The sequence below is a fragment of the Mus caroli genome, chromosome 13 (genome assembly GCF_900094665.2).
Source record: "Mus caroli chromosome 13, CAROLI_EIJ_v1.1, whole genome shotgun sequence".
Lineage (NCBI taxonomy): Eukaryota > Metazoa > Chordata > Mammalia > Rodentia > Muridae > Mus > Mus caroli.
The window spans coordinates 27,611,089-27,636,720 of record NC_034582.1 but is presented as its reverse complement, the minus strand read 5'-3'; the positions used below and the strand labels follow the sequence as shown (position 1 = coordinate 27,636,720).

The window sequence follows — 25,632 nt, the reverse complement described above, 5'->3', positions numbered from 1 at the left end:
TACATACATTTCTAGTATAAGTGACTGTGATGAATTAAGAATGAAATCTTAATTTGTAAGAAATTTCAAATACTCATTGTGAAAATCCGGACTGTTTGCCAACTTCTCTCATGTTATTAGTTTTCAACTCAGGAGTATTGGGAAGTGTGTGTGTGCATGAAGGATAAGCTACTGATGGTCTTGTCCATTCATCACTCTTCACCCACACTCATCCAGTTGGAAAGTCAGGCTCTTCTTTTACATTCCATTAGAGAGACAGCAGAAATTATTATTTCTAGAATGTATTCGAAAATCAGTTTGAAATCATTTCTTAAGCATTATTGGGTGTGGTTTTATTTGTTTTCTAGAAAACTTCATTTTCTTGCATGGGCTTAATTATCATGGAGACTATTAGCAATATAGTCTCTTTGTTTTCAACATTAAAATTTTTATAGTTCTTTTTATTATTATTACTACTTTATTTTTACAGTCCAGTCATTACCCACCTCCCAGTCTGCCCTCCCACAGTTCTACATCCCATTCCTTCTCCCTTGTCTCCAAGAGGATGTCCCCACCTCCCCACCCCACCCTACCCCTGCCACTTTCTGGGATCTCAAGTCTCTTAAGCGTTATGCACATCTTCTTTCACTGAGACCAGACCAGGCAATCCTCTGCTGTATATGTGTTGGGGGCCTCATACCAGCTAGTATATGCTGCCTGGTTGGTGGCTAAGTGTCTGAGAGATCTCAGGGGTCTGGTTCAACATTAAATTTTATGTAAGAAAATGTATTCTCCCACTGATATTTCTGATTTAGTGAAATATGGGAAATGTTAACCAAGCCAAATGGGTTATGCTGAGAATGGAACCCACAATATCATTCATTAAAGTAAAAATTATCTGTATAATTTAAATCAAAGGCATATTATTAAATTCCATGGCCATTTAGTCTTAGAGTGTGAGAATTACCCAATATTAAAACTTGTGTCTTGCCCAATAACTAATAGTATGTCTAACTATTTCAGTGAAAATTTATGTAACTATATACTTATCTAATTAAGTCAACAAGTCATACAGAAAGATTAAAGTGACTGATTTATAAAGGTGTCTTAAGCATCACATGTTTTGATTTTGTAATTGCTTAAGTTAACAATTCCCATGATGGTTCATAATGGTTGTGAAGGCAAGGACGCCAATCTGTCTTCTCTGATCTCTCTCTCTCTCTCTCTCTCTCTCTCTGTGTGTGTGTGTGTGTGTGTGTGTGTGTGTGTGTGTGTGTCTCCCCCTCTTGTTCTTCCCCCCCCCCCCCCTTTTTGCCCCCCCCCCCCCGCTTTAATTAGTTTTGTGGTTCTGGGTATTGTTGGTAAGGGAAAATGCCACGAAAGATGGGCTTTCTTTTTCCCTTCTTGCAGCATCTGGAATGTGTGGAGTGTTGGAGTGTGGGGGCATTAGGAATCTGCTCAGTAATGATAATGCTTTCTCTTTTCTCACATACATGCTTGTATGTATTATTGGGTTTCTATACTTTTTTCTTTCACGTGACCTATTTCTCATTCCCCCACAAAAAAGATAAATGTTACTTTCCATTAGACAAGTTAGAAGAGGTAAAAGCATTCTTAGGTTGTACAATGAAAAGATAATTTAAATATAATGTCTCTGCCAGTCCTTTATTTATACTTGTAAATGAATCCTTTCTCATTAATATTATTTTCTAAATTTTAAAAGGTAACACTTACAAATTTCAAGGAAAGTTTTAAATGATGTTAGAGAAAAAGAAAATATTGTTTCCCTCATTCATACTAAGTTTCCCATCACAGTGTAACTATTATCATGCCCAGCAATGCCCTTCATGAACTGGATGTTCACTTAACATTTGTAAGAAATGATCTTAGACCATCAACATAGCTTGATCTCCAGAATCCATAGTAGACGGGGAGAACTAAGTGTAAAAGTTGTCTTCTATGACTTCGGTAGTGTACTTACACATATGCATACGTATACACAGACACAGATACACTCACGGATAGAGACACAGACAGACAGACACAAACACACACATATACACACATGGATATACACTCAGACACACTGACTAAAATATAAATTACCACATTGAGATTATTAAGTGAAATAAAACTTCATCTTGGGATTTTTAGCCATTTTATTGTTTTATAATATGTGTGTGTGTGTATGTGTGTGTGTGTGTGTGTGTGTGTATACACATACATAGAATTCAGGGATGTTCCATTTTTTTAAACTTCATTTATATTACCAAATAAAACATAGGTAGAAATATGAAACGTATTAATACTAGCTTTGATAAATGTCTAAAATTTAATATATACAGCATTTTAAAACTTGAAAACTAAAATATATGAAAGTAATTTTTTAAGATTAAGCATTGTTTTCTGAGGAGACATTTGTAGAGACTGAGACTCTTAGGAGGACAACACTATGATTTTATGTCTCTAACGTCTGAAGACATGCCATTGTGCTAATAGGTATTTGGTAAATATTTTTAAATAAAGAATGAGTATCCCCATTTCAATAAAAGTTTAATGACTTAAATTTAGGATGTCAGAATTAGAAAACAGTAAAAATTTATAGGAGAGTTTTTAATGAATATTGTTTTATTGGTTCTATATATATATGTATAATAAAAACTACCAAACTATTTGTAGTACTGATTCACTCTGATTGACATACCTTAATGAGCATTATATACATTTTAAACTTTTAATACATGTAAGAAAAGCTTAGGATGGCAGTGAATGTGATGTCATCTTAGTGTTGCACCGATTCCCACAGGGAACAAGCTCGTTTACTGGATGGAGCTCGGGAAACATCAGTCTAATCCAAGGCACGGCAAAAAGCATAGTTAGCAGATCTCAGACTGGTGTATTTTGGGGGAGAAATAAACTTTCTTCTACTGAAAGTAGCTATCAGTCTTTTGAGTGCATAAATATATATTATTTTATGGTAATTTATGTCTAGAAAAGGTGTGGGAGTACTATTTTTTAATATAAAAGTTTTCTAGACCAGACTTTGGCATAGTGGGTTTCTCCCAAGTAGCAAATTGATCTAGGAAATAGTGTACACTAGTCAGTAATGTAGGGTAGCCCTGCTGTGCTGGAGAGGTCATTCCTGGTTGGAACTCTGAGTCCTCTCCTGCTGTACAAAGAAGCCTCATGCACGAAAGGAAAGATGATCATCGTTAGTGTAAGGCACCAAGTTTGTAGCTGACCAAAGACCTGCTCACAACAGCCCCTACTCCTAGGTTTTCTTACTGTCCCATTCTATGTCACTATAGATGTTTACTTCATTCCAAGTTCCTTTTTCTTCCGTTTTGAGGACTTTATTTAAAAAGACATTCGTTCCATTAAAACTTTATTTTGTATATTTATATAAAAAACACAAAGATATAAAAGATATATAAAATAATATATAATAAAATATATATAAATTATATTTGTATATGTGTGTATATGTATATGTGTGCATATGTATACATATATGTACATATATATGTGTGTGTATATATTTATGGAATCACTGTTGATTGTATAAGATAAGTAATTGGAAATAATTGCTAGGAAACAACCCAGTGATTCAGCATCTCTTTCCATTAGGAGAAAGTGTGTTTATGTTGTTCATATAAAATGTGGGACTTTAGCAGCCAGCACCTACTACAAGTTAGTGAGAAATGGGCATGATCGTAGCACTGTAGGTACATAGGCATGAAAATGTATTAGCATGTTCTGTGAGTTATTATTACTACTTGTTATATACTAATATAACTATTAATGGGGTATTTTATTAATATGTATCCAATTTTTAAAATAAATCAACTATTTTAATTTAATAAGTAAACGCTTTAACCTTTATTGCGTGAATGAGTTGTACAAATGTGCTCATATATTTGAAAAACTTTATCCTCTCACATACTTGAAATCATGTATCTGGCTTTTGCTTACAGTGGAAATAGCCATCTACATGTTTTATAATTATTTAATGCAGAACACTCTCTGTCATGGGTGTGGTTGGCATGATATCATTTTTCTAGATATGCAGATTTACTTATTCATTAGGAGAAAAAATTATGTTTATTACCTAAGGTATCTAATTTCTATAAAAATTGATATATACATTTTGCCTTCATTTTTAGGTTTCTTTGAAAAGTTAAATTAGTAAAACTGTGGTGTCATGAGGATATTAATGATATTGGTTAAAGCATGAGAAAATATGAAAAGGTTCTTTGTTTCATTAAAGTATCTCATAAATAATTTTTTTTTCAAATGCATTGTTTACCAATAATTGACTCTACCCTCCAATCCCTATCTAGTCTCATTTTACCATATGTCCCAGAGTGATCTCAAATTCGAAATCTTCCTGCCTCAGCCTTCCAAGTGCTGCAATTACAGGCGTGTGCCACCATATTTGCAAAATTACTCATATTTGAGATTATTCCCTTAATTAGAACATTATAACAAATTCTTCTGTAAATCTATCAATAATAATATTTTTAATTTTATTGTTTATTACATTAGAAGGTAAAATAAAACTGTCACCTATGTCAGTCCACTGAATCTTATGTAAAACATCTGCAGAATACTTTGCATGGCATGATTATAGATTTGTTGATTTATACATAATATTGACAGAAATTTTTTCCAAATAAAATAAAATGTATTTATATTAACAATTAGGGAGAAAGCAAGACCAGATATATCCTATGTCCAAGTTCAAAAGGTTAAAAAAATTAAGTGATTAAGTTAAACTGGATTTCCTGACTTTGGTGATGATGCCATCATAATTAAAGGGTGAAATTAATGTGCTATTGAATGCTCTTGGTTTTGTTTTCAGTGTGAATTAGAGGCTTGGATTTCCTGCAGCTAAGGAGTGGCTGAGTCTTCAGTAAGACTGGCCAGGGTCCAATCTGGGAAAAGCATGGTTAGGCCAGGAGTATGACTAGTGAACACTTCTCACTGCCCATTATGGCTAGACTCGCCTCCCTCTCTGAAGACACCAGCTCTGTAAGATGTAAGAAGTATGTTTCAGTCCAGCTGCTTGATGGGAATGTGTTTCTCATGCTGACTCTCCTCAGTCGTTACCCTTGGGAAAGTCTGGGTGCTGTCCTGACAGCTACTTGTAGAGTAGACAGTAGACTGAGGAGGGAAGTTTGAGTAAGTGTACCTGCCTCCATGGCTGCTAGTTAGTCAATGGTGAGTAGCATATGGTGACTAACTTCATCCCCAGACGTCCTTGGCCTGAGTAAGAATTAAGTTTCACGTAGATAGCATGCCTTTTCTCCTCTCTTCCCCCTCTTTTCTTTAAGAATAGAGCACTTGGAGTTAGGGTGTAGCTCAGTGGCACAGCACTTGTCCAGCTGGCGTGCATAAGGTCTTGGGTTCTAGTTTTACAGAAACCCAAAATAGGACTCTTGCTCAGTAGGTACAATGGTGTGTCTTCTCAGAAAGTATCTGGTTTTTCATTGCCCTTCCATGTCTGTTAGACTTGTAGGGATGACAGTAACACAGTTCTTTATCTGATTGTAGGCTTTAAAGATGATAATCAATCTTGTCTTCCCTAGAATTCATTGTTTGTCCTAGAATTTCCCTAGACTGCTCAAGCCTAGTGAATGCCACCTAAGCTCATCTTACTATGTATTTCCTCACTTAGTTTTACTGAACTAGGGAATCAGTAGTTTGGTTTCCATCATCATATTTGTCTGCAAGCATTATAATAGTGGAATACTGTACCCACTAGTTGACCAATAATAATGAACTTGTTGGTTTAACACTCAGAAGGTTCTTTTGCGGAAATTTTGGTTGCTTTTTTAACATGTTTTCTTAACATATATGGGCAGATGAAAGAACTAGGAAATAGGCAACTCTCCAAAAATATTCTCAGTTTATGAGAGAGAGAAATTTACAAATAATTCAACCTGTTTTTCAACAATTAAAGAAGTAATGTTATTAAACTAACACATCTACTGATGATAAAATGATGCTGGGGGAGGGGAGCCATATGGTCATTTATGGGATCTGTATGTGTTAGAATTTTAAAAATCTGTGTGAAGGTATGTGTGCATGCATACAGGAGTATATATGTGGGATAGGATATGTGTGTGCCTGGCACATGTGTGGAAGTTATACAAAGTATAGTTGCAGTTGTTTATCCTCAAGCACTTTCCACCTTTTGTTTCAGACTTGAGTATCAATAAGCTATCAGTAAAACAAGTAAAACTAATAAAATGAATTAAGAATCATGAGGCAATGCCCAGTTTATAAAGTACTTAAGATAATTAACGGTTTGGGACTAGCCACAAATGGATGGTGTGCTGCCACTGTTTGGATTTTGAGCCATTTTTAGATGATATAGCACATTCCTCTAAATATGGGCTTCATAAGAAATCATATATATCTGTCTAAACACTGTATTCACCTTGGTGACATTGTGAAGTTCATGAACTTTTGGTTTTCAGTGGCAGTCTTGAGCATTTGTTTAGTTGGCAAATATCTGTTTTGTAAAATGTCTATTATCATAAATTAATCTTGAGAATTGTTAAGCTGACATTCCTACCCTATACAAAATTAATTGCATACGTTATAATAAATCTCAAAATAACTTCCTCTTTGTTTTTACTAAAGTGTATTAGTCATTTTTTATTTATTTTTTATTTTATTTATTTATTTATTTATTGCTTTAAAGTTCAGATTTAATGGAGCTAGGGGAGTAGAGATTGGAAGAGTGACTTTGTCCTTCAGGGAACATATGGCAGTGTTTGAAGATACTTGTCACAGCTGCCTGATATTTGCTAAATAGATAGATGCTGAAGACTCTGCTGAACATTTTATAGTATATAAGGAAACAGCAGCAAAACCACCCAACAAAATAGCAGTGGTGTTGAATGTAAAAAAACAAAACAAAACAAAACAAACAAACAAAAAAAAACCCACGTCCTACAGCCTCACTTAAAAATCTTGTTGGACGAACACCTATCCCATCTATGAAGCACTAAAGCACATGAAAGGGCTGGTCCTACAGATGCCAAGCTGCAGGATCTCCATGACATAAGACAACAACAGGATACTGAGAAGAATCCCAGTGAGGATCAAGTATTGATAGCATAACAGAAGCCAGAGAGGCCTGGAACCTGACCAGTGACTCACTGCAATGAACAGTTGCTAGTGAAGCTCTTTGGACAAAAGGATATACTGTGTGACACATTGTGGCTTCCACAGCGAGGTTTTTGTTGTTGTTTTCTTTTGGGGAAGGAGATCACAAGGGAAGAAGACAGGTATGTAAAGATAGGAAGATGAGTGGGATTGGGGTGCAGAATGTGAAATCAATAAAACTATTGTTTATATGTTTATAAAAGTAGATATTGGAGTTGGAAAGGGTGATGGATGCCTTTAATTCCAGCACTCAGAAGGCAAAGGTAGGCAGATCTCTATGAGTTCAAGGACTACTTGATCTACATAGTGAGTTCCAGACCAGGCAGAGATGCATAGCAAGAACCTGTCTCAAAAAACAAAAATAAATAAACAAAAAAGATACTTTAAAAAAATACTCTTTTCCTGCCATATCCAGGGATCCATCCCATAATCAGCTTCCAAACGCTGACACCATTGCATACACTAGCAAGATTTTGCTGAAAGGACCCAAATATAGCTGTCTCTTGTGAGACTATGCTGGGGCCTAGCAAACACAGAAGTGGATGCTCACAGTCAGCCATTGGATGGATCACAGGGCCCCCAATGGAGGAGCTAGATAAAGTACCCAAGGAGCCAAAGGGATCTGCAACCCTATAGTTGGAACAACATGATGAACTAACCAGTACCCCGGAGCTCTTGTCTCTAGCTGCATATGTATCGAAAGATGTGTGGTAATGTATCGAAAGATGGCCTAGTCGGCCATCANTGGAAAGAGAGGCCCATTGGACTTGCAAACTTTATATGCCCCAATATAGGGGAATGTCAGGGCCAAAAGAATGGGAATGGGTGGGTAGGGAAGTGGGGGGGTATGGGGGACTTTTGGGATAGCATTGGAAATGTAATTGAGGAAAATATGTAATAAAAAATATAAAAAAAAATACTCTTTTCACTATGGAGGAATCTTTTATGGCACTTTAGCAAGTATACAACTTTCTTGTTTCTCTAGCGTCATGAGACTGTTCCAGCCGTGGGCCATGGAGTCATAAATGGCAAACCCAGATCAGGAAAGCAGTTAGCAGCATTGTAATTTTAGGACTCTCCCGCAAGATTGAGCTCCCAATTTAGCTACCTTCTGATCCATCTTCAGTTGTTACCTCCAACAAGAAAAAAAAAAACCCTCTCTGCTTTTGTTCTTAAACACATTAAAACAGGTTTCAAGTAATCTTTTCCTACACAGAATTATAGCATTAAAGTGTCAGTGTTTACCTTCAAAAATTTTAGAATTCATAGACAATATTGTGCTTTAGGAGATAATACAGTGTATTAATATTGGCTAGCACCCAGTCTCCCCATATGAATAATGTGTCCATAGAATACTCCACAGAATTATGACTTACAGATTCAGGTCTACTGGTGTGGTAATATCAAGAAACAAGTAATACACAAGAAACCAGTGTCACCAGCTGCATATTTTATTTATATTTTTATCAAAGGTGCTTTGTGATTTCTTCTTAGGAAGAATATCAGAACCTTAAGTCACTAGTGGGGGAAGGGACAACAATTGCTACTTGTGAAATCAGGGATGAAGTAATCTTCTACTGGAGTTCCATGAGGCCATAATAGATTTTAACAACCGTTTGCCTGTTCACAAGTGGTTAATTGCTGGCTCCTAATCTTGTCTTTCTGGTTGGAGTACAAAGTGATATCATCTCATTTGCCATTGTCTGTGTAGACTCAGATAGACCACAGATGACATGCACCTTTGGGGATTATAGTGCTGTCTGGCCCATCTTATTCTCTGTGGATAGATGGAGTATAATTGCTCAGCCATGCAAGGCTTTTGAAATTATCCTTGTTTTACTGGAAGTGGTTCTTACCATCAAACCAACTATTCCCTCCCACTGAGTAAGATGATACTTATGAGATTGTTTAATTGAATTAAAAGTGTTTTTCTCTATAATGTTTCATAATTTTTACGTAACATTTATGTTTGAAACCAAACTGCTAACTAATGTCATGGCTCCCTGTTGCATAGCTAGGCAGTATGCTTAGGGTGGTAGCTACTTGAAAGTTCCATGTCTCTGAGAAGTTACTCATTCAGTCCTCAGACTCCTCATTTGCACATGGAAAGGATGACCATGGCTGACAGGGACATTTAAGTGTCATCTGCCTTCGAAGGACAGGTACTAAGGGAGAATATACGAAAAAGCTTAACACTGGGCCTTGTGGGTTTCAGCATGCTTTGCTTGTTTTCACCTTTTCTTTTCTTCTCTTTTCTTTTCTACTATGTTCAGCAATGACTTGCAGAGTATTAGTTTCTGTTCTGCTCTACTTTCAAGGTAAAACCCTGTTGGGATCAGCTCTGCAGTGGGACTTTAGTTACTATTGAGTAAGGGTGGGACAGTTAAGGAATGAAGGCAGCAAAATCGACAACTATGGGATTTACTGAGCTAGTATAGTCAGGAGACATAAATTCCAAAGAGATAAAATGGACGTGGTGTTGGAGAATGCTTTCATCGTGAGAAAAGTCATGTGTACAGAGATTCTGGCAAGTAAATCAAATCTATTTGAACTAGGAAAGCAGAAAACCAAACAAAACAGAATTAGAGAATAGTGGGCAGATATCAAAGCTGTCTATGAAAGCTCATTATGGAAATTCATAAATATTGTTTAGAACCATTTGTATATTCCATTAATGATGCCTGTGCAAGTCATCTGTGAAAAACATAAGGCTTTATAAGAAACAAATACGATCCAGAAAAAAAAATAACCATCCAGAAAAAAACAGCCAAAAACCATTTTGCCTTTTGGATATACCATTGAGAATCATATAGACACAGATTTGTTTGTTTTTGCAGTGTTGGTTATGGAATCCAGGGCCTCACACATGAAAATGGAAACACCACCATGGAACTGTGTCTCAGGCCCTTGGTTATGATTTAAATTACATGCTAATTTGACTTGTAAAAATTGATTGTAAGAAATTATATCATTATACACTTCCCCTCTCTTTATTTTTCAAAACTATGGCCTCTTTTTCTTCAATTGTTGTTGACTATGTGTATATATCCCTGAATATATAAATATAACCTGCTTAGTCCATATAATGTTATTTGTCCATGTTTTTAAGATTGACTGTCTGGTTTTGGACACCCTATTGGTATGTCTTCCTAGAGGATGACTTTCTTAAATGCTCAGCAATTCTTAGTTGTTTGTAGTTCTTTGTGTAGGGGTGAGGCCTTGTCGGCTTTCTTCCATGTAAGTTATCTCTGTTGGTATTGTTTTGTTCTACTCATATTTAGAGAGCCATGTTGGTGAGACTTCATAGGTGTAGCATTTGATATTTTTTGGAGACACAATCGCACAGGAAACTTCTTGTTCCTCTGGCTCATCTAATCTTTTTTGTTCTCTCTTCTTTAATAATCCCAGAGCCTTTAGTGCAAACGTTGGATTGCATATATACCAACTGGGACTGGGTCCCACAACTCTGTATTTTGATTGGTTGTCATTTTCATTATCAATCTCCATTCCTTGCAATGAGAAGTTTCCTTGTTGAGGGGTGAGCTCTAGACTTATCTGAACGTTTAAGTACAAATATATAGAATATAGTTTGATATTATTGATGTTGAGTAAAGTGGTGCTTGTCGGTTTTCCTCTACTATGTATGACTTCACTAGCCCTGGGTAGTTGGCTGGTTTTCAGTACTCGTCATAAGTTCTGTCTTATTGTAGGGTCTTTAGTTCAGTTAGAGAGCTGTTGCTTACTGTCAAGGTGTGCTTGCCACTACTTCTCCTTTAAGGTTATCTTGCCGTGCTAGTCATTATTGTGGTTCATAGTTGTCATAGCTGTGTGGGGCTATTGATTGTTTTCTTTCTTTGGAAGTGTACATAATACCTTCTGGTACTATGAATGCCTGTCCTAAGGGAGGTGGTATGTAGGTCAGTTCCAGCTCAGGTGCCTCTGGGCTCTGTGTCTGTAGTTCATGATGTCTTAAGCAACAGGGACGTCATGGGGCAACCAAGGCAGTAGCAGTAGTGGATAATGTCTGGGGGTCTCTTGGGCTTACAAACAACTCAAAAGAGGACTTCTCATGCCTGGTGCTGGTTTTTGTTATATGGTCTATTCCTCTTTTGGGGAAAGCAGTCAGCCTAAATGGAAAAACCGTATATATGTGTAGATAGTTAATATTATGATTCCTTAAGCCTTTTTCGAAGTCCTTACTATTCATTAACCCTCCTGCCTTCTTCAGTATGTTTCTCCTTTTCCACCAAAAGGAGACTTCTGCATCCCTGCTTTACTCATAGCCTGTGTCACTTGTACCTTGTTATTCTACATTGTCTTTTGAATCAAAATGTCATACTGGATTTTCTTTTTAAAGTTTAGTTTGAGTCTGACTTTTCCTTTTTAGTGTTTGATATGGAACATGATCTTTGCCAACCATTTCTTGGATGCTGAGAGTATTAGGACTTCAAGTATCCTAGTGCTTGCTCTGTTACTGATCCACACCCATTGCCGTTCCTCCTTACAATTGCCTCAGGTGGAGACACAGGCCTATTCACCTGCTCAGATTCAGTCAGGCCCTCCCACGTATTAAAGGAGGGACTTTAAATTCATTTCTCAGCCTCTGTGAGCCATGGGTTACTCATCTGTGAAACTGGATGGTAATAAACTTCACTTGGTTGTTATGGCATTAAAAGAAAAGTGTAAGTGAAGCTAGTAGCACATTATCATTACTGCCATGATCACTACAAATTTTTCACATAGAGAAATAGATTCAGTTTGTGTCTCTTCACATCTTTAAATATGACAGTAATAAAGCAGTGTAATATAGGTTGGAATACAGTGCTCTGGTATCTACTTGTGTAGCATATTCAAAGCCCTTGCTTTCATTATTAGCACCACAAAAATAAATTAAACACAGACTATTAACTAGGAATAATAAATAGGAAATCAATAAAGGAATTCATAATTCATTGAACTTGTTTGCCTGGGCAAAGAACGAAGCTTCTGGAGCTTCTTTACTGGTAATTAAATAGTTAAGATGTGAGAAAGTCGTGAATGGATATCATGCTATGGACAGAACTATGAAATCAAATCTTTCACCTCAATTTTGTTATATAGTTAACAGAGAAACTGGGATTTAAGCTATCCTAGAACTGGGTCTGTCTGTTAGTCAAAAGCTTTGCCTCAAGATGCTTGGTTTATAGAAACCATTGATTACTTCTCAATTATATGCTGATAAACAGATATTTTCATCTTCTAGAACTCTTTAACTCATAAATTTATATAATTTCTCAATCTGTTTTCTGTGCTTTTTCTTACACGTATTTATTCTGCTTTGATGAATAGCAAATCATAGGCAGTGTTTTCATGCAAGTCAGTACAGGGGAAGAGTTGTGTTACAGACTAAACTGAAGTGGTAGGCTTGTAGAATGGGTAGGAAGGAGGGAAGGAGAGAGGACACTTGTTTTCTTTGGTATTATATTCTGTATTAGTTAGCCTTCTTGTTTCTATGACCGAAATACCGGAGCAAACAATTTAAAGTGGAGGATTTATTATGGTTCATGGTGGCTTGTCCATGTGTGTTTTAGCTTCGGGCCTATGTATGTGGAGGGAGGAGTAGACAGTAGAATGGATGCATAGGAAGTGGGCAGGGCAAGACACAACTTCTAGGTACACAGCCCTAGTAACTTACTACTTCCAGCCAATCCTCTTCTCCCAATGTTCCCACCACCTCCCAAAATATCATCACTAGCTGGGAAACAAGTGTTCAACACATGAGGCTATGTGGGGTGGTTTTGTATCAAACCATTACAGTCCATAATGGTAGCATGTCCTAAAAGCAATCACGGGTGTTATTGTTTTATGTTGTTAGTTGTGTTCACACCTTCAATATTTTTTTCTAGAAAAAAAAAAGCTTTCCTTTTGCTCACTTGTTACAGCCCCATTATTGCTTCTGCAAACCCATGTGAAGCCTTCTGTACATTCCTCTCTCCGTATGCCCTTGAACAGGAAGCCCAAAGCTGTGGATACCTCAAGAAGGGGTAAATGATGTTGTAAGAAAAAAGACTATAAAACAAGTAGGAATGTCAGAAATCCCCTTCCTTGTGGTTTTGCTCTCAGATCATTCACACATGCATTCACTCTTGCATGCACACATATGTGCATGCACCCCATATCAACCATTTATTGACTGACACTGTATTTAGTGGTCAGCCTTTATTTCTAGTTATTCTTGTTCTTAGAATCAAACCCTTCTTTAAAGCAACTCAAAGTTCCAAGTTCCTAGCAACAGTGACTGCAGAGGATGCAATGCTGCTTGCTTTCCGTGGGTGAATAAATGCCCTCTGTACTCCTTTGTCTTTAGGATTCTGCATGCATTTGCTCTCTGTGACAGGAAGAAACAATAAAACCATATCAAAAGAACGAAGTAAGGTTATTATGGAAGGAGACACAGTTGCTCATTTTATAGACATTTGTCCTAATTTTCTATCAGATGAAGAATTTGAATCAAAGGCCTTTTGAAGATTTTCTTACATTGGTTACAGTCTTCATGTTGGGATGGCTGTAAGCCAACACTGTTTCTGTAGAGTTACTTTGAACATGAAATTCACAGAAAGTGACCCTGCTTTAACTTCTTAAATGTCACTACACTTCTGAGCTGGGATGGAGGCTGAAATGAAATTTTAGTCAAGGAGGTTTAAGTTTGAGCCTGTCAACTAAATGTATAAACACGTCATTCTGTGAAATAGCTGTATAAATTCTAAAATAAACCACAAATATAAAGTGATTTGTGGTAAATCATTTGTTTAATGCTAATGTCATTCCTAAAAACAAGGACTTGATTTCACAAGATGATATTTGTATCTCTGTATTAATCCCAGGAACTTTCAATTCTTAGGTATACTGAATGTGCTCATAAAGAAATTCTTGTTTGTATTTACATCAAGTTCTTCTAGTGGAGGGCAAAGTCCTGTGTAGAGATCTCCACACATAGGAAGGCAGAGAGTAAATTTACATATGTTCAGAAGGGACACCAGGTGCCTGCCATATCCAGGTAATTTCTTTGTCTTTTCCTGACATCAGTGGCCCTTTCCTGATATTGAAGTGTGCATGGGCTTGAGAAACAAGCATATCTCATTCAGAGTTTATGCATGCCTGATAATTTAGACTATCACAGAAGAAATAACAAGGGTCACTATATGCTCTATGAAGAGTTTTCTTGCAATTTAAACCACTGAATAGCTCTGACTTTTTTCTTTCCTTGCTAAGAAAGGGGTGACTGAACATCTGTCATCTGTTAGGTACCAAGCCAGCCACTGTTGAAAGTGACAGATACAATGCTTGTCCTTAAAAACTTGCATGTAGGACAAGGAAAGTAACTCTCAATGTAATATAAGAGCATGTAGTCTTTGCAAGGGCTGATTGAGGAGGACAGCAGAAGAGCAGCTCCTCCCCTTGTGGAGAGTTCAGATACCTATAGAGATGGTAACTTAAGTGTCCAGCAGTAAGGGGCCCAGTGTGGACACAGATTTTCCTGGTGAGTACAGAGCATGTCTAGAAGAGGAGAGATTTTTCTTGCTCAGGGTCAGCAAACAATATGACAAGAGTATCTATGCACTTGTCACAACTGTTAAAGGGCACATGGAAAGGAGGAGACAGTGGGGAAGTGACAGATCACATCGAAATAGGCTAGCCTTTGTGACCACTCAAGAAAGAGTATTGTGGTTGGATTTATATTGAGAAAATATGGATTTCTGTTAAGAGTTAGAAGAAAGAGATGCAGGAACAAAAATGTCAGTAGCAGTACAGGAATTCTGAAAAGAAAATGTTCAGGACCTGGGCCAGGTGGAATTGCTCAAGTTTGGATCACTGTTCTTTTTAAGACTGGCTTTAGAAATGCAAAAGCTCCTATTACATTCATGCAATATTACTAATTAAATATAGGCAAGCATGTTCATATGGATGTTCTTCACGTATAACAATGGCGGAAACTTGGTTGTTTTTTGTTGTGTGTTTACTCTTTGTCTTCTCTCTCTTTGTCTCTCTGTCTCTGTGTGTCTGTGTGTCTGTCTGTATATATGTATGTGTGTACTAGTGTTTGTTGTTAAGCTTGTTCTCAATTTTTCTAAGCTATCTGCTTCTGTGAAGCCAAAGCTAGGGTCACCAACACCTTCATATTCTCCACTGCAGAAGGAAATGGATTTCTTTTAATGCTCTTTGAAAAAGACCCAGGGAAAGTTCATCCAGGCTCTTCCTTGGCTGTGGTTGCACTCTCAGCCACATAACACAAGAATGGATTCTTTGGGTCAACACAAGGGCTGTCCCCCTGAAATACAATTTGGTGCAATCAGATTGGTAGAGTCAGGCCACTAGTGCTTGGCAAAAAGGAAAAAAGTGCAGTAATGCCCTGTGGTGTGATCTGTAAACTGTTAACTACTCTTGAGTGTGGCTTGCCAGCAGGTGTATAGAAAAACTGCTTAATGAAGAGCCCCTGAGAAGGGCAGCAGTTCCAATGCAGAGAAATGGTATAATAGGGATACGGGGTGCTTTAGACTTCAAGAGCAAATAGAAGCCTTCAGTCAACATTGGTGCACAATTCAGCTGTGGGTGTATGCTCTCCCTGCCTTGTCAGGTACCCCTAATGGAACTGTCCACGGGGCCTTCCTCCACTCCCATCCCCCTCCTTGACAGTCTGATGCCAAGAGTTTTTAATTCTCCTAGTTCAGTTTCTCCCCCAACACTAGATCTTTCCTCGCGGTGTGCAAATATGCTACTTTCTGTCCAGTCCTGAAAATCATCACCCACCTTTTAGCCTTGCAGCAAAAGCTTCCAGGAAAGTGTCATTACTGTGTCAATTGTCTATGTGAGATTTCTATTCTAGACTGCTGTTCTTTCTCTATCCCTACACTGTGGTACTGGGGATGGAAACTAGGACCTTGAACATACTAAACAGAATCCACCAGTCACATTCCAGACCTCATCATCCTGTCTTAAGCCCTATCATCAGCAGGAGTTTTTCCAAACAACTCAGAAGCTGTTTGATTTGGGAGTCACCTTTGGGCTGGCGTTCCTGTGGTCACTTCTCCATCTGTTTCTTTCATTACATAGCAGCTTCTTGGGCACTGCCTGGACTTTCCTTCTCCTCTGTTTGACCCTATATGGGTCAGTGTCAGTGAACTTGGTTTGTGGACCATTTGTTTTATTGTTCGCTTCCCTCTTGGTGGTCTCAGCCAGTGTCCCAGACTTGAAATGGATGGTTCCCAAATGTGTGCTTTCAGCTACTACCACCTCCCCACATGGCCAGACTGAGTCACACTAACTTAGGGATGAAAATTCGCCCATGCATAGTCATAATTTAAAGATTTCATAGTCATCAGCTCTCTGAAAGCTTGATTAGTACATAAAATGAATGGAAAGACTTGAAATGAGAACTTATCTGTGGGTGAGTTTGGTTTATCTGTAAATTTGCTTTGATTGCTTGGAATATATTTGTTAGGGGGTCTTCTGTTTGAATAAGGCAGAGATTTTGTCTCCTTAGGCTGGCAACTTTTCAGAATCCTTGTTTGTCTCGGCTGAGGACATAAAAGCTAAGGGATACAGAGGATTGTGCCCCAAAAGGAATTATCTGCCCCCAAGGTTAACAGTGCCAAAGTTCAGAAACTCTTAAACAAAAGTGTATGAATTTAAGTTATCTATCTGTGGAAATGCACTATTTGCTGAAAGTAGCAAAATTCTTTGCACAGCACTCTAAGCACATATTTATAAGTACTTGCCAAAAAATAGTAACTCTCCTGAAGAATGCACATTGTGAGTTGTCCTCTTTCAAGCCTGGGGTTCCTTTAAACATGCCCGCTGAATTGAGAGTACCTGCAGCTAAATAGTGTTGCTCTTGGCAAGGCTTGGTGACTGAAATGAGGTATGGTCTCTCTGATCTCAGTAGTATGCTCAGTCAGCCATGACCTTCTCAGTGTCTCTTCTTTCTACACCCTGTCTACACCAAGCCATAGCCCAGGCAGTTCTCAGTGGGATGGCCAGAGATTACCACAGGGGAATCTCAGGGCCCCAACTAGAGAGGTTCACGTGGGGTTCAGGATGAATTGGAATGACTTCATATTTGCAAACTTTTTACTTTATATAACTTGAGAATCTTTAAAATGAACTATTGGGCAATGAAATAGATTTTTTTATGAGAGAAACTACTGTTTCCTCAAATGCTATTTGAATGTTCACAGATAGAAATTTGAATATATATATATATATATATACACACACACACATACCCATGTGCAAATAAAATCTTGTGAATATATTCATATTCACATAGCAAAAATAAAACAATCTCAATTGTGATCATTCTTAGAAGTTGACTTAGCCAATTTTAGGACTGTGGAATGCAGACCTTTGAAATGCAATGGATTTGATTTGCATGTTAAGCATAAAAATTAGCACATTTTCTCTGCTACTTTTAGGGAGTCAGTATCAAAAGTCTCTTTTCACAGTCTAATCTTTAGAATAATACTAAACCACCAACCAAAGAGTATACACGGAGGGAGCTAGGATTCCAGAAACATATTTAGCAGAGGATGGCCTTATCTGACATCAATGGGAGGGGAGGGAGGCGTGATGCCCCAGCTTACGGGGATACTAGAAGGTTGAGGCAGGGCTGGATTCGCAAATAAAAACAACCCTGAGATTCCACCTCACAGCAGTCAGAATGGCTAAGATCAAAAATTCAGGTGACAGCAGATGCTGGCGAGGATGTGGAGAAAGAGGAACACTCCTCCATTGTTGGTGGGATTGCAAGCTTGTACAACCACTCTGAAAATCAGTCTGGCGGTTCCTCAGAAAATTGGACATAGTACTACNGGAGGATCCAGCAATACCTCTCGTGGGCATATATCCAGAAGATGTCCCAACCGGTAAGAAGTACACATGCTCCACTATGTTCATTGCAACCTTATTTATAATAGCCGAAGCTGGAAAGAACCCAGATGCCCCTCAACAGAGGAATGGATACAGAAATTATGGTACATTTACACAATGGAGTACTACTCAGCTATTAAAAAGAATGAATTTATGAAATTCCTAGCCAAATAGATGGACCTGGAGGGCATCATCTTGAGTGAGGTAACACAATCACAAAGGAACTCACACAATATGTATTCACTGATAAGTGGATATTAGCCCAAAACTTAGGATACCCAAGGTATAAGATACAATTTGCTAAACACATGAAACTCAAGAAGAATGAAGACCAAAGTGTGGACACTATGCCCCTTCTTAGAATTGGGAACAAAACACCCATGGAAGGAGTTACAGAGACAAAGTTTGGAGTTGTGATGAAAGGATGGACCATCTAGAGACTGCCATATCCAGGGATCCATCCCATAATCAGCTTCCAAACGCTGACACCATTGCATACACTAGGAAGATTTTGCTGAAAGGACCCAGATATAGCTGTCTCTTGTGAGACTATGCCGGGGCCTAGCAAACACAGAAGTGGATGCTCACAGTCAGCTATTGGATAGATCACAGGGCTCCCAATGGAGAAGCTAGAGAAAGTACCCAAGGAGTTAAAGGGATCTGCAACCCTATAGGGGGAACAACATGATGAACTAACCAGTACCCCGGAGCTCTTGTCTCTAGCTGCATATGTATCGAAAGATGGCCTAGTCAGCCATCACTGGAAAGAGAGGCCCATTGGACTTGCAAACTTTATATGCCCCAATACAGTGGAATGCCAGGGCCAAAAGAATGGGAATGGATGGGTAGGGAAGTGGCGGGGGGGGGGGGGGGGGGGGGGGGGGGGTATGGGGGACATTTGGGATAGCATTGGAAATGTAATTGAGGAAAATACGTAATAAAAAATATTAAAAATTTTTTAAAAAAGACAAGCACAAAAAAAAAAAGAAGGTTGAGGCAGAAATGGGTGTTTGGATGGAAGAGCACCCTCATTGAAACAAATGGGAGAGGAGAGGGGGCAGAGAATGGGGGAGTTGTAGAAGGGTAACCAGGAAGGAGGATATCATTTGAAGTGTAAACCAATAAAATGATTATTTAAAAAAATAAGTCTCTATGGAAGTACAATGTTTTAAACACACTGAGACTTAACAGCTGATAATATTTTATAAACTTTGTTATTTTAAAAACATCAATGGAAATATAAGCATCACACATCAAAATGAATGGGACGCCAACTGTATAGCGTGTAATGAATTGTTGCAGTTAGAATTGGCATTCAGAACAGAAGCTGTGAAACTTCATTATCAGTTTTAGACATTTAGTATCCAGTATCTTTTATGTACTTATCCACCAAACCCAAAAATAATCCTTGACAAATTGGTCATAAGAGCAATTAGCCTTATGTCATAGCATATGATAACACTTTCCTAACTTGTGTCTACTAGCTGCATTTTCTCTTTCCTATGCCCTTGTATTTAGCCTGTCTTGTACTCATTTCTTCATGCTCTACATGCACAATTGTTTATATTTATATATATGGAATTGTTTGTATATATATGGAATATCAAATTCATCAATTTCAGTATGTATACGATTCATACATTAAGGGCAATCTATGTCTTTGGTCTTACACTGGTCTTTTTCTTCAGGTTTTCTTTTAAAAGGTGTGTGATTACAAGGATATTATGTTGATGTACCCAATGACATTACCATAGAAAGTTTAAATCACTGAGGAGTGATTTATGAGGAGTATGTACATATGTATATACACTTGCACGTTAATATACATTGATGTCAAGATCAGACATAGGAACAAAGCAAGGACACTAGGAGTTTTCTGTGGCTCTGATTTGATCCACTTTCTGATGCATTGGTGCCAGCTTAGCCTCACAGCCCTCTCTGGTCATCTGTTGTCTTACAAATGAGACAGAGTCCAGGATAGAACCACAGGCAATATGATGTTTAGCTCATAACCTCATAAGAAAATAAAAGTATAGTTGCCTGAAAATGTGCAGAAACTCTAAGTAGTTGCATTAGAGTTTGAGAATAGGTATGGACAAGAAAAAGTGAAACAAAGTTTAGCTTTATATGTGGATTTTATGTATTTGTATATCTACCTACATTTAAAAATATAGAAAACAGTTTTCTAAACCTCTAAAATGAGAGAGAAAGCAGTCAATCAATCAATCAATCAATCAATCAATCAATCAGAGGTGGCATGGCATTCTTAAACCACCCAGAACTACAGGACAGATTATTTTTCTGGACATCTGTCTTCGTGACATTCCCTTTTTACTGCAGGCAGGGGCCTCTTTTCATACTCTTACTGCTATACATGGTGGTCATCCTTGAGGAATGCTCATGTATGGCAGGGGGTAAAAGACTAGAACCCTGTTTCTTAATTAATGAAGGGGATGAGATCCCATGCATTAGTGTCTCCTGGGTCCCTTGAAAAATGAACACTGAGTCTCATAGAAAGAATAATCATTCACCTAACTTTCTCTGGCCTTTGCAGTTAAATGATCTTTACATGTCCTTTACAGTTATTAGACAGTAACTCCCGCTGAAGGCATAAGGCTGCAGTCCACTGTTAGTCAAGCTCAGCAACAGTAACAAATCAGTTGAGAATAGCTTGAAGTGCTAAAATTTTGTCATCCTACGCCAAAGAGATCTCCAGACCCTACTTCTAAGCAGGATGATGGTCTTCCTCGTAGGATTCCTTAATTCTTTTTTTTAAAGATTTATTTATTTATTATATGTAAGTACACTATAGCTGTCTTCGGACACCCCAGAAGAGAGCATCAGATCTCATTACCGATGGTTGTGAGCTATCATGTGGTAGCTGGGATTTGAACTCACCACCTGCGGGAGAGCAGTCAGCACTCTTAACCACTGAGCCATCTCTCCAGCCCTCCTTAATTCTTCTTAATTTACTGTTTTATCTGAAGTGATTTGATCCTAAAAGCATTGATGGAAACTCCAAAAACTTCATCTTTAGTCCACTGCTGTGGAGGTTGTATAAAGATAGGTGAACAAGAAAGTAAAGACCTACCTCGTTAAAAGATTTATTGTACTAACCATCAAGCATTATAACTAACAGAAGACCTTTTCATAGATGAGACCTTTGACATGTAAACTCTTCCTTGGTCCCAAGTTATGATCCCAGCTTTCAGGTAAGACAGGTGAGAAATTTCACTGAGTGCTTAGAGCATAGCTGCTTAGAACATTTCTTCACTCTTGACCCATTTCATTAGAGAGTTTTACTTTTAAGATAAGGAGCTTTTTATAGACAAGGCTGGCCTGAAACAGAGATCCAAGTTCAAAGATTAAAAAGATGTGTACTACCACACCCAGCTCACACCAGAGACATTTTTATAGAAATTCAACACATGGGCAATAATCAAAACTTACAATCATAATGAAATAAATGTTAAATAAATTGTTTACTAATGATAAGTTACAATTATTTTAAACCAGTTCTGTGTTGCACAAATTTACTATTTGTCTTAGTTTGGTTTCATTGCTATGAAAAAACACCATGACCACAACAACTCTTATAAAGGCAAACATTTAATTGGGGCTGGCTTATGGTTTCAGAGGCTCAGTCCATTGTCATCATGTCAAGAAGCATGGAAGCATGGTGGTGGAAGAGGAGTTGAGAGTTCTTTATCCTGATGTGAAGGCTGCCTTCCATACTGGCCAGAGCCTGATCACTGGAGCCTCAACGTCCACTCCCACAGTGACATACTTCCTCTAACAAGTCCACACATATTCTAATAAGGCCAGACCTCTTAATAGTGTCACCCCTTGTGGGTCAGACATGAGTCTATGGGTGCCAAACCTATTCAGATTTACCACATTGTCTACTAAAGATTCTTGAAAGTTTGCATACTAATGATATGAGTGTCTTTTTTTTTCATTTTTACTAAATAAATAAATCTTGACTTAAATCTGATAATGCAAGATCTCTCCAGATATTTGAATAAAAGCATCTTCAGTGATTTTCAGAGTTGATCAGTGTATTAATGGTAAACTTGTTAGTGCTGAGAATGCCATCCCACATATATATGTAGTAAAAAATGTCAGAAAGGTTATCTCATAAGTTATTGGAAATTCTGTCTTAATACTCAGCCTGTGTTCATTTTAATGAAAATTCAGCTACTCAAATAGTACTATTTCATTACTTTTACTTTTCTTATTTAATATTTTTATTTATCTTTAAGAATTTAATGCATTACAATGTATTTTTTTTATTACATTCATTCTTCTCCCTTCAACTTCTCCCCAATCTCTGTATTCCCTTCTGAGCTTCATGTTCTTGTTCTCTTGTTCCTCCTACTTCTAGCCCCTACTCCTGTTCCTTCTACTAATGCTTCTTCTTCTTCCTTTTCCTCCTCTTCTTCTTTTCTCCTTCTTCTTCTTCTTCTTCCTCCTCTTTTCTTTTTGTCCTCTCCCTCCTCCTCCTTTTCCTCCTGAGTCTAATCAGTGCTGTCCATAAGTGTGAATGGTTATAGTGCTCAAACTTGATTTTTATAGTCATCCTTATAAAATGCAACAATAAGATATAGACTAATTTAATAAATTCTGAGGAATGGTGCTAGAAAATGCCAAAACTCCATCTTTTCTGTAATTAAGTTATTCAGTTTCTCCAGGAGCAGAAAACTTCAGCTATATTATAAAAACATGGCAGCTCATCACAGTACAGTCACAGGTCTAAATTCAAGGATTGCATGTAGCATTTGCTGGCATAGCATGGAGTAACACTGTATCTGGAGCAGAAAGTGAGTATCATGTGTTCAAAACTAAGTCTGCAATGAATATGTGATACAATGCAAGATGTAATATCAGAAACACCACAGAGTCATTATGCATTTGGCATCTATCAGTTACCTGTACATTTCTTTTTTATGTCTTAGAGATCCATCAAATTCTTCTACTTCCCCATATCCTACTTCTTCCTCTCATGTGACCTGTGCTAGCCTGGAATTGAGGATTCGGAGCCTCAACACCCCATGTGCTGGTAACACAAATGTGCACCACCATACCCAGTTTTCTGCTTTTGGTTAAAAAAAAAATAAGTCATTATATTTTACATATAATGTGTTTGTGTTTTCAGTGTGGCAGTTTTCATAGCTGCTGAACAGAAATTCTCTCTATTGTCAGTGCTAGCAAAACTCGTGATCTCAAGCCTTGTTTCATTCTGCTCTTGTGATTATGCATTTACTTGGTACTCTTTTCTTCTACATTAGTGGCTTCATATTGAAGAGGTAACCTGATGTGATTTGAAACATGCTTATTAAGGCTTCTTGTATGAGTTCACATAAGCTGTTACCAATTACTGCTCATTTACACCTATTCTCAATCCAAGACTTCCAGAATCACACTGATTAGAAAGTCATGAAAGAAGAAACTTAATTGTTACCATTGATACTGTTACCATTTATTGTAATAATTATGGTGATGATTAACACGTATTATTTACTAATTTTATTACCTATATAAAACCCAACTTTAAGTAGTATCACAGTGTCACATAAAATGAAGCTAAAATAGACAAACTGGACTCCATCAAAACAAAACCCAGCAACAGCAAACGTGAGCTTCAGGGAGCACCACTGCAAGTGTGAAGATAGTGTACACAGTGAGCAGATATTTTATATGAATAGGCTTAGGGCCTACTTGGGAGTCTGTAGTTCAAAGATCAATAACCTAGCTATAACCTTTTCTATAGAAGATATCCAGTAAGCTTATAAAGAAATATCCAATAAGATACCCAGTAAACATAAATAAAGATGATATCCAATAAGCCTATGAAATTTCTTTGTTGAAAAGCATATGAAAATGGATTGTTGGTTTCATTAGCTTTTAGGGAAAGACATGTCAGAGTCAATCCATACCTACTGAGGTGACTATAGTAAAGAACTAGTGTTGGGGAGAACCCAGAGGAATCAAAATCCTGTTTCACAGCAGTGAAAATGTAAAGCACTTCAGCCACTTTGAAACATGGTTTACTGTTTCTTGTAGACAATGTATAGTAACTATGTGACCCAGCAGTTCTGCCCCTAGGGATATTGCCAAAAGAAATAAACATATGTCCGTACAAAGACTTATATATCAACATCTATAGTGGCTTTATTCACAATAGCTAAACAATGGAAGCAACTCAGTGTGTACCTGCTGATGGCTGAGCAAATAAAATGTATTGTTTTTCTACAAAAGAACATTAGCTATAGTTTTTGTAATGTCCTGATTCAAGTACTATGTGTATCACCCTTACTATGTTATTCTAAATGAAAGAAATAATCACAGCAGAATTATATGAAGTGTCTAGATTAAGCAAATTTAAAGATAAGTGCTTCACCTCTGGTGCTTTGGTGCACTCCTCTGTACTTCCTGACAGTAGGCCAGGCCTATTTCTTTCCAGTGCCTTATGCCCCATTCGGTGCTCATGCTGAGGTTTTCCTGGGTGGAAGGTGAATCAGATGAAGTCATATGTTCCTTTGGAATCTGAAAAATATTAGTGTGGTGGAAAAAAGCTCACTAATTCTTATTGGGAACACATTCTCATAAGTAGGTATCATTAGTTATACTCCTTTGCTTTGAGATGATAACAGTCCCTACAGTAAAGACAAACATTAACCTGGATTTAACTAAAAACTTAAATATATGGAAAATCTGTAGAATATTTAAAAAATTCAAAACTATGTCCGCTAAGTGCTTCTTAGTTTGAAAAGGCTCTTCCTTGATGGACCTCTGTGTTTTGTCAGTTACCATGGAAAGCTGGAAGTTTGATTTCCTTTCTTGCTGTTGGTAACTTTGAGACAAGGTCTTTGTGAGTTCAAGCTGACTTCAGATTCTAGTTCTCCCCCCGACTCTGAAGTGCTGAGATTTTAGCTGTGTACCACTTTGGCCCAATGATGTGTTTGGGTATTTAAGCAATTGGTTTCCCATGCCCTTCTTACTGTGTTTTTAATGCTACAACATGCTGTGAATGTGTAGAGCTTGTGTTTGAACTTGTAGTCTATGTCCTTGCCTGTGTTTAGAAAATCTATTTAGAAGTATACTCCACATTCCTATGCCAGTTTCTTCATAAATCCAAACCTTTGTCATGTTTGCCTCCATCTTCTGCCTACACAAGGAGCAGAGACAAAGTTCACCATCACATGATGTTGGAAGCCATGTATCTAAAATGTAGAAAGCCAGTAAGTGGTGTTTTCTGACATTATATCTAGATACAGAGACTTAAATAAAATCATCCCAGAGGTTCCTTTTAAGTTTATCCTCCTTTATGATAGGTAGAAATCTGGCATGCACTATTGCAGCTATTCAGGACTGTGACACAGAATCTCTTGCGGACAGATCATAGGACCAGTCTGGTCAACAAATGTTGCCTCTCCTCAATGTTTCTCTCTTTCTCCCTCCATCCTTTCCTCTATGCTCGTCTCCCTCCTTCCCTCTTCCTTATTTCCTGTCTCCCATATAACTGTATATATGGGTAGATATATTTTTGTTTTTATTTAACAAATATATATA

The 25,632-nt window shown here is 37.6% G+C and overlaps 1 protein-coding gene across 1 annotated transcript in view; it reads left to right on the top strand.

Annotated features, from left to right (window-relative positions):
• Gmds (GDP-mannose 4,6-dehydratase) overlaps nucleotides 1-25,632 on the top strand; it is a 515,369-nt gene that overhangs the window by 204,396 nt on the left and 285,341 nt on the right. The window lies entirely within an intron of this gene.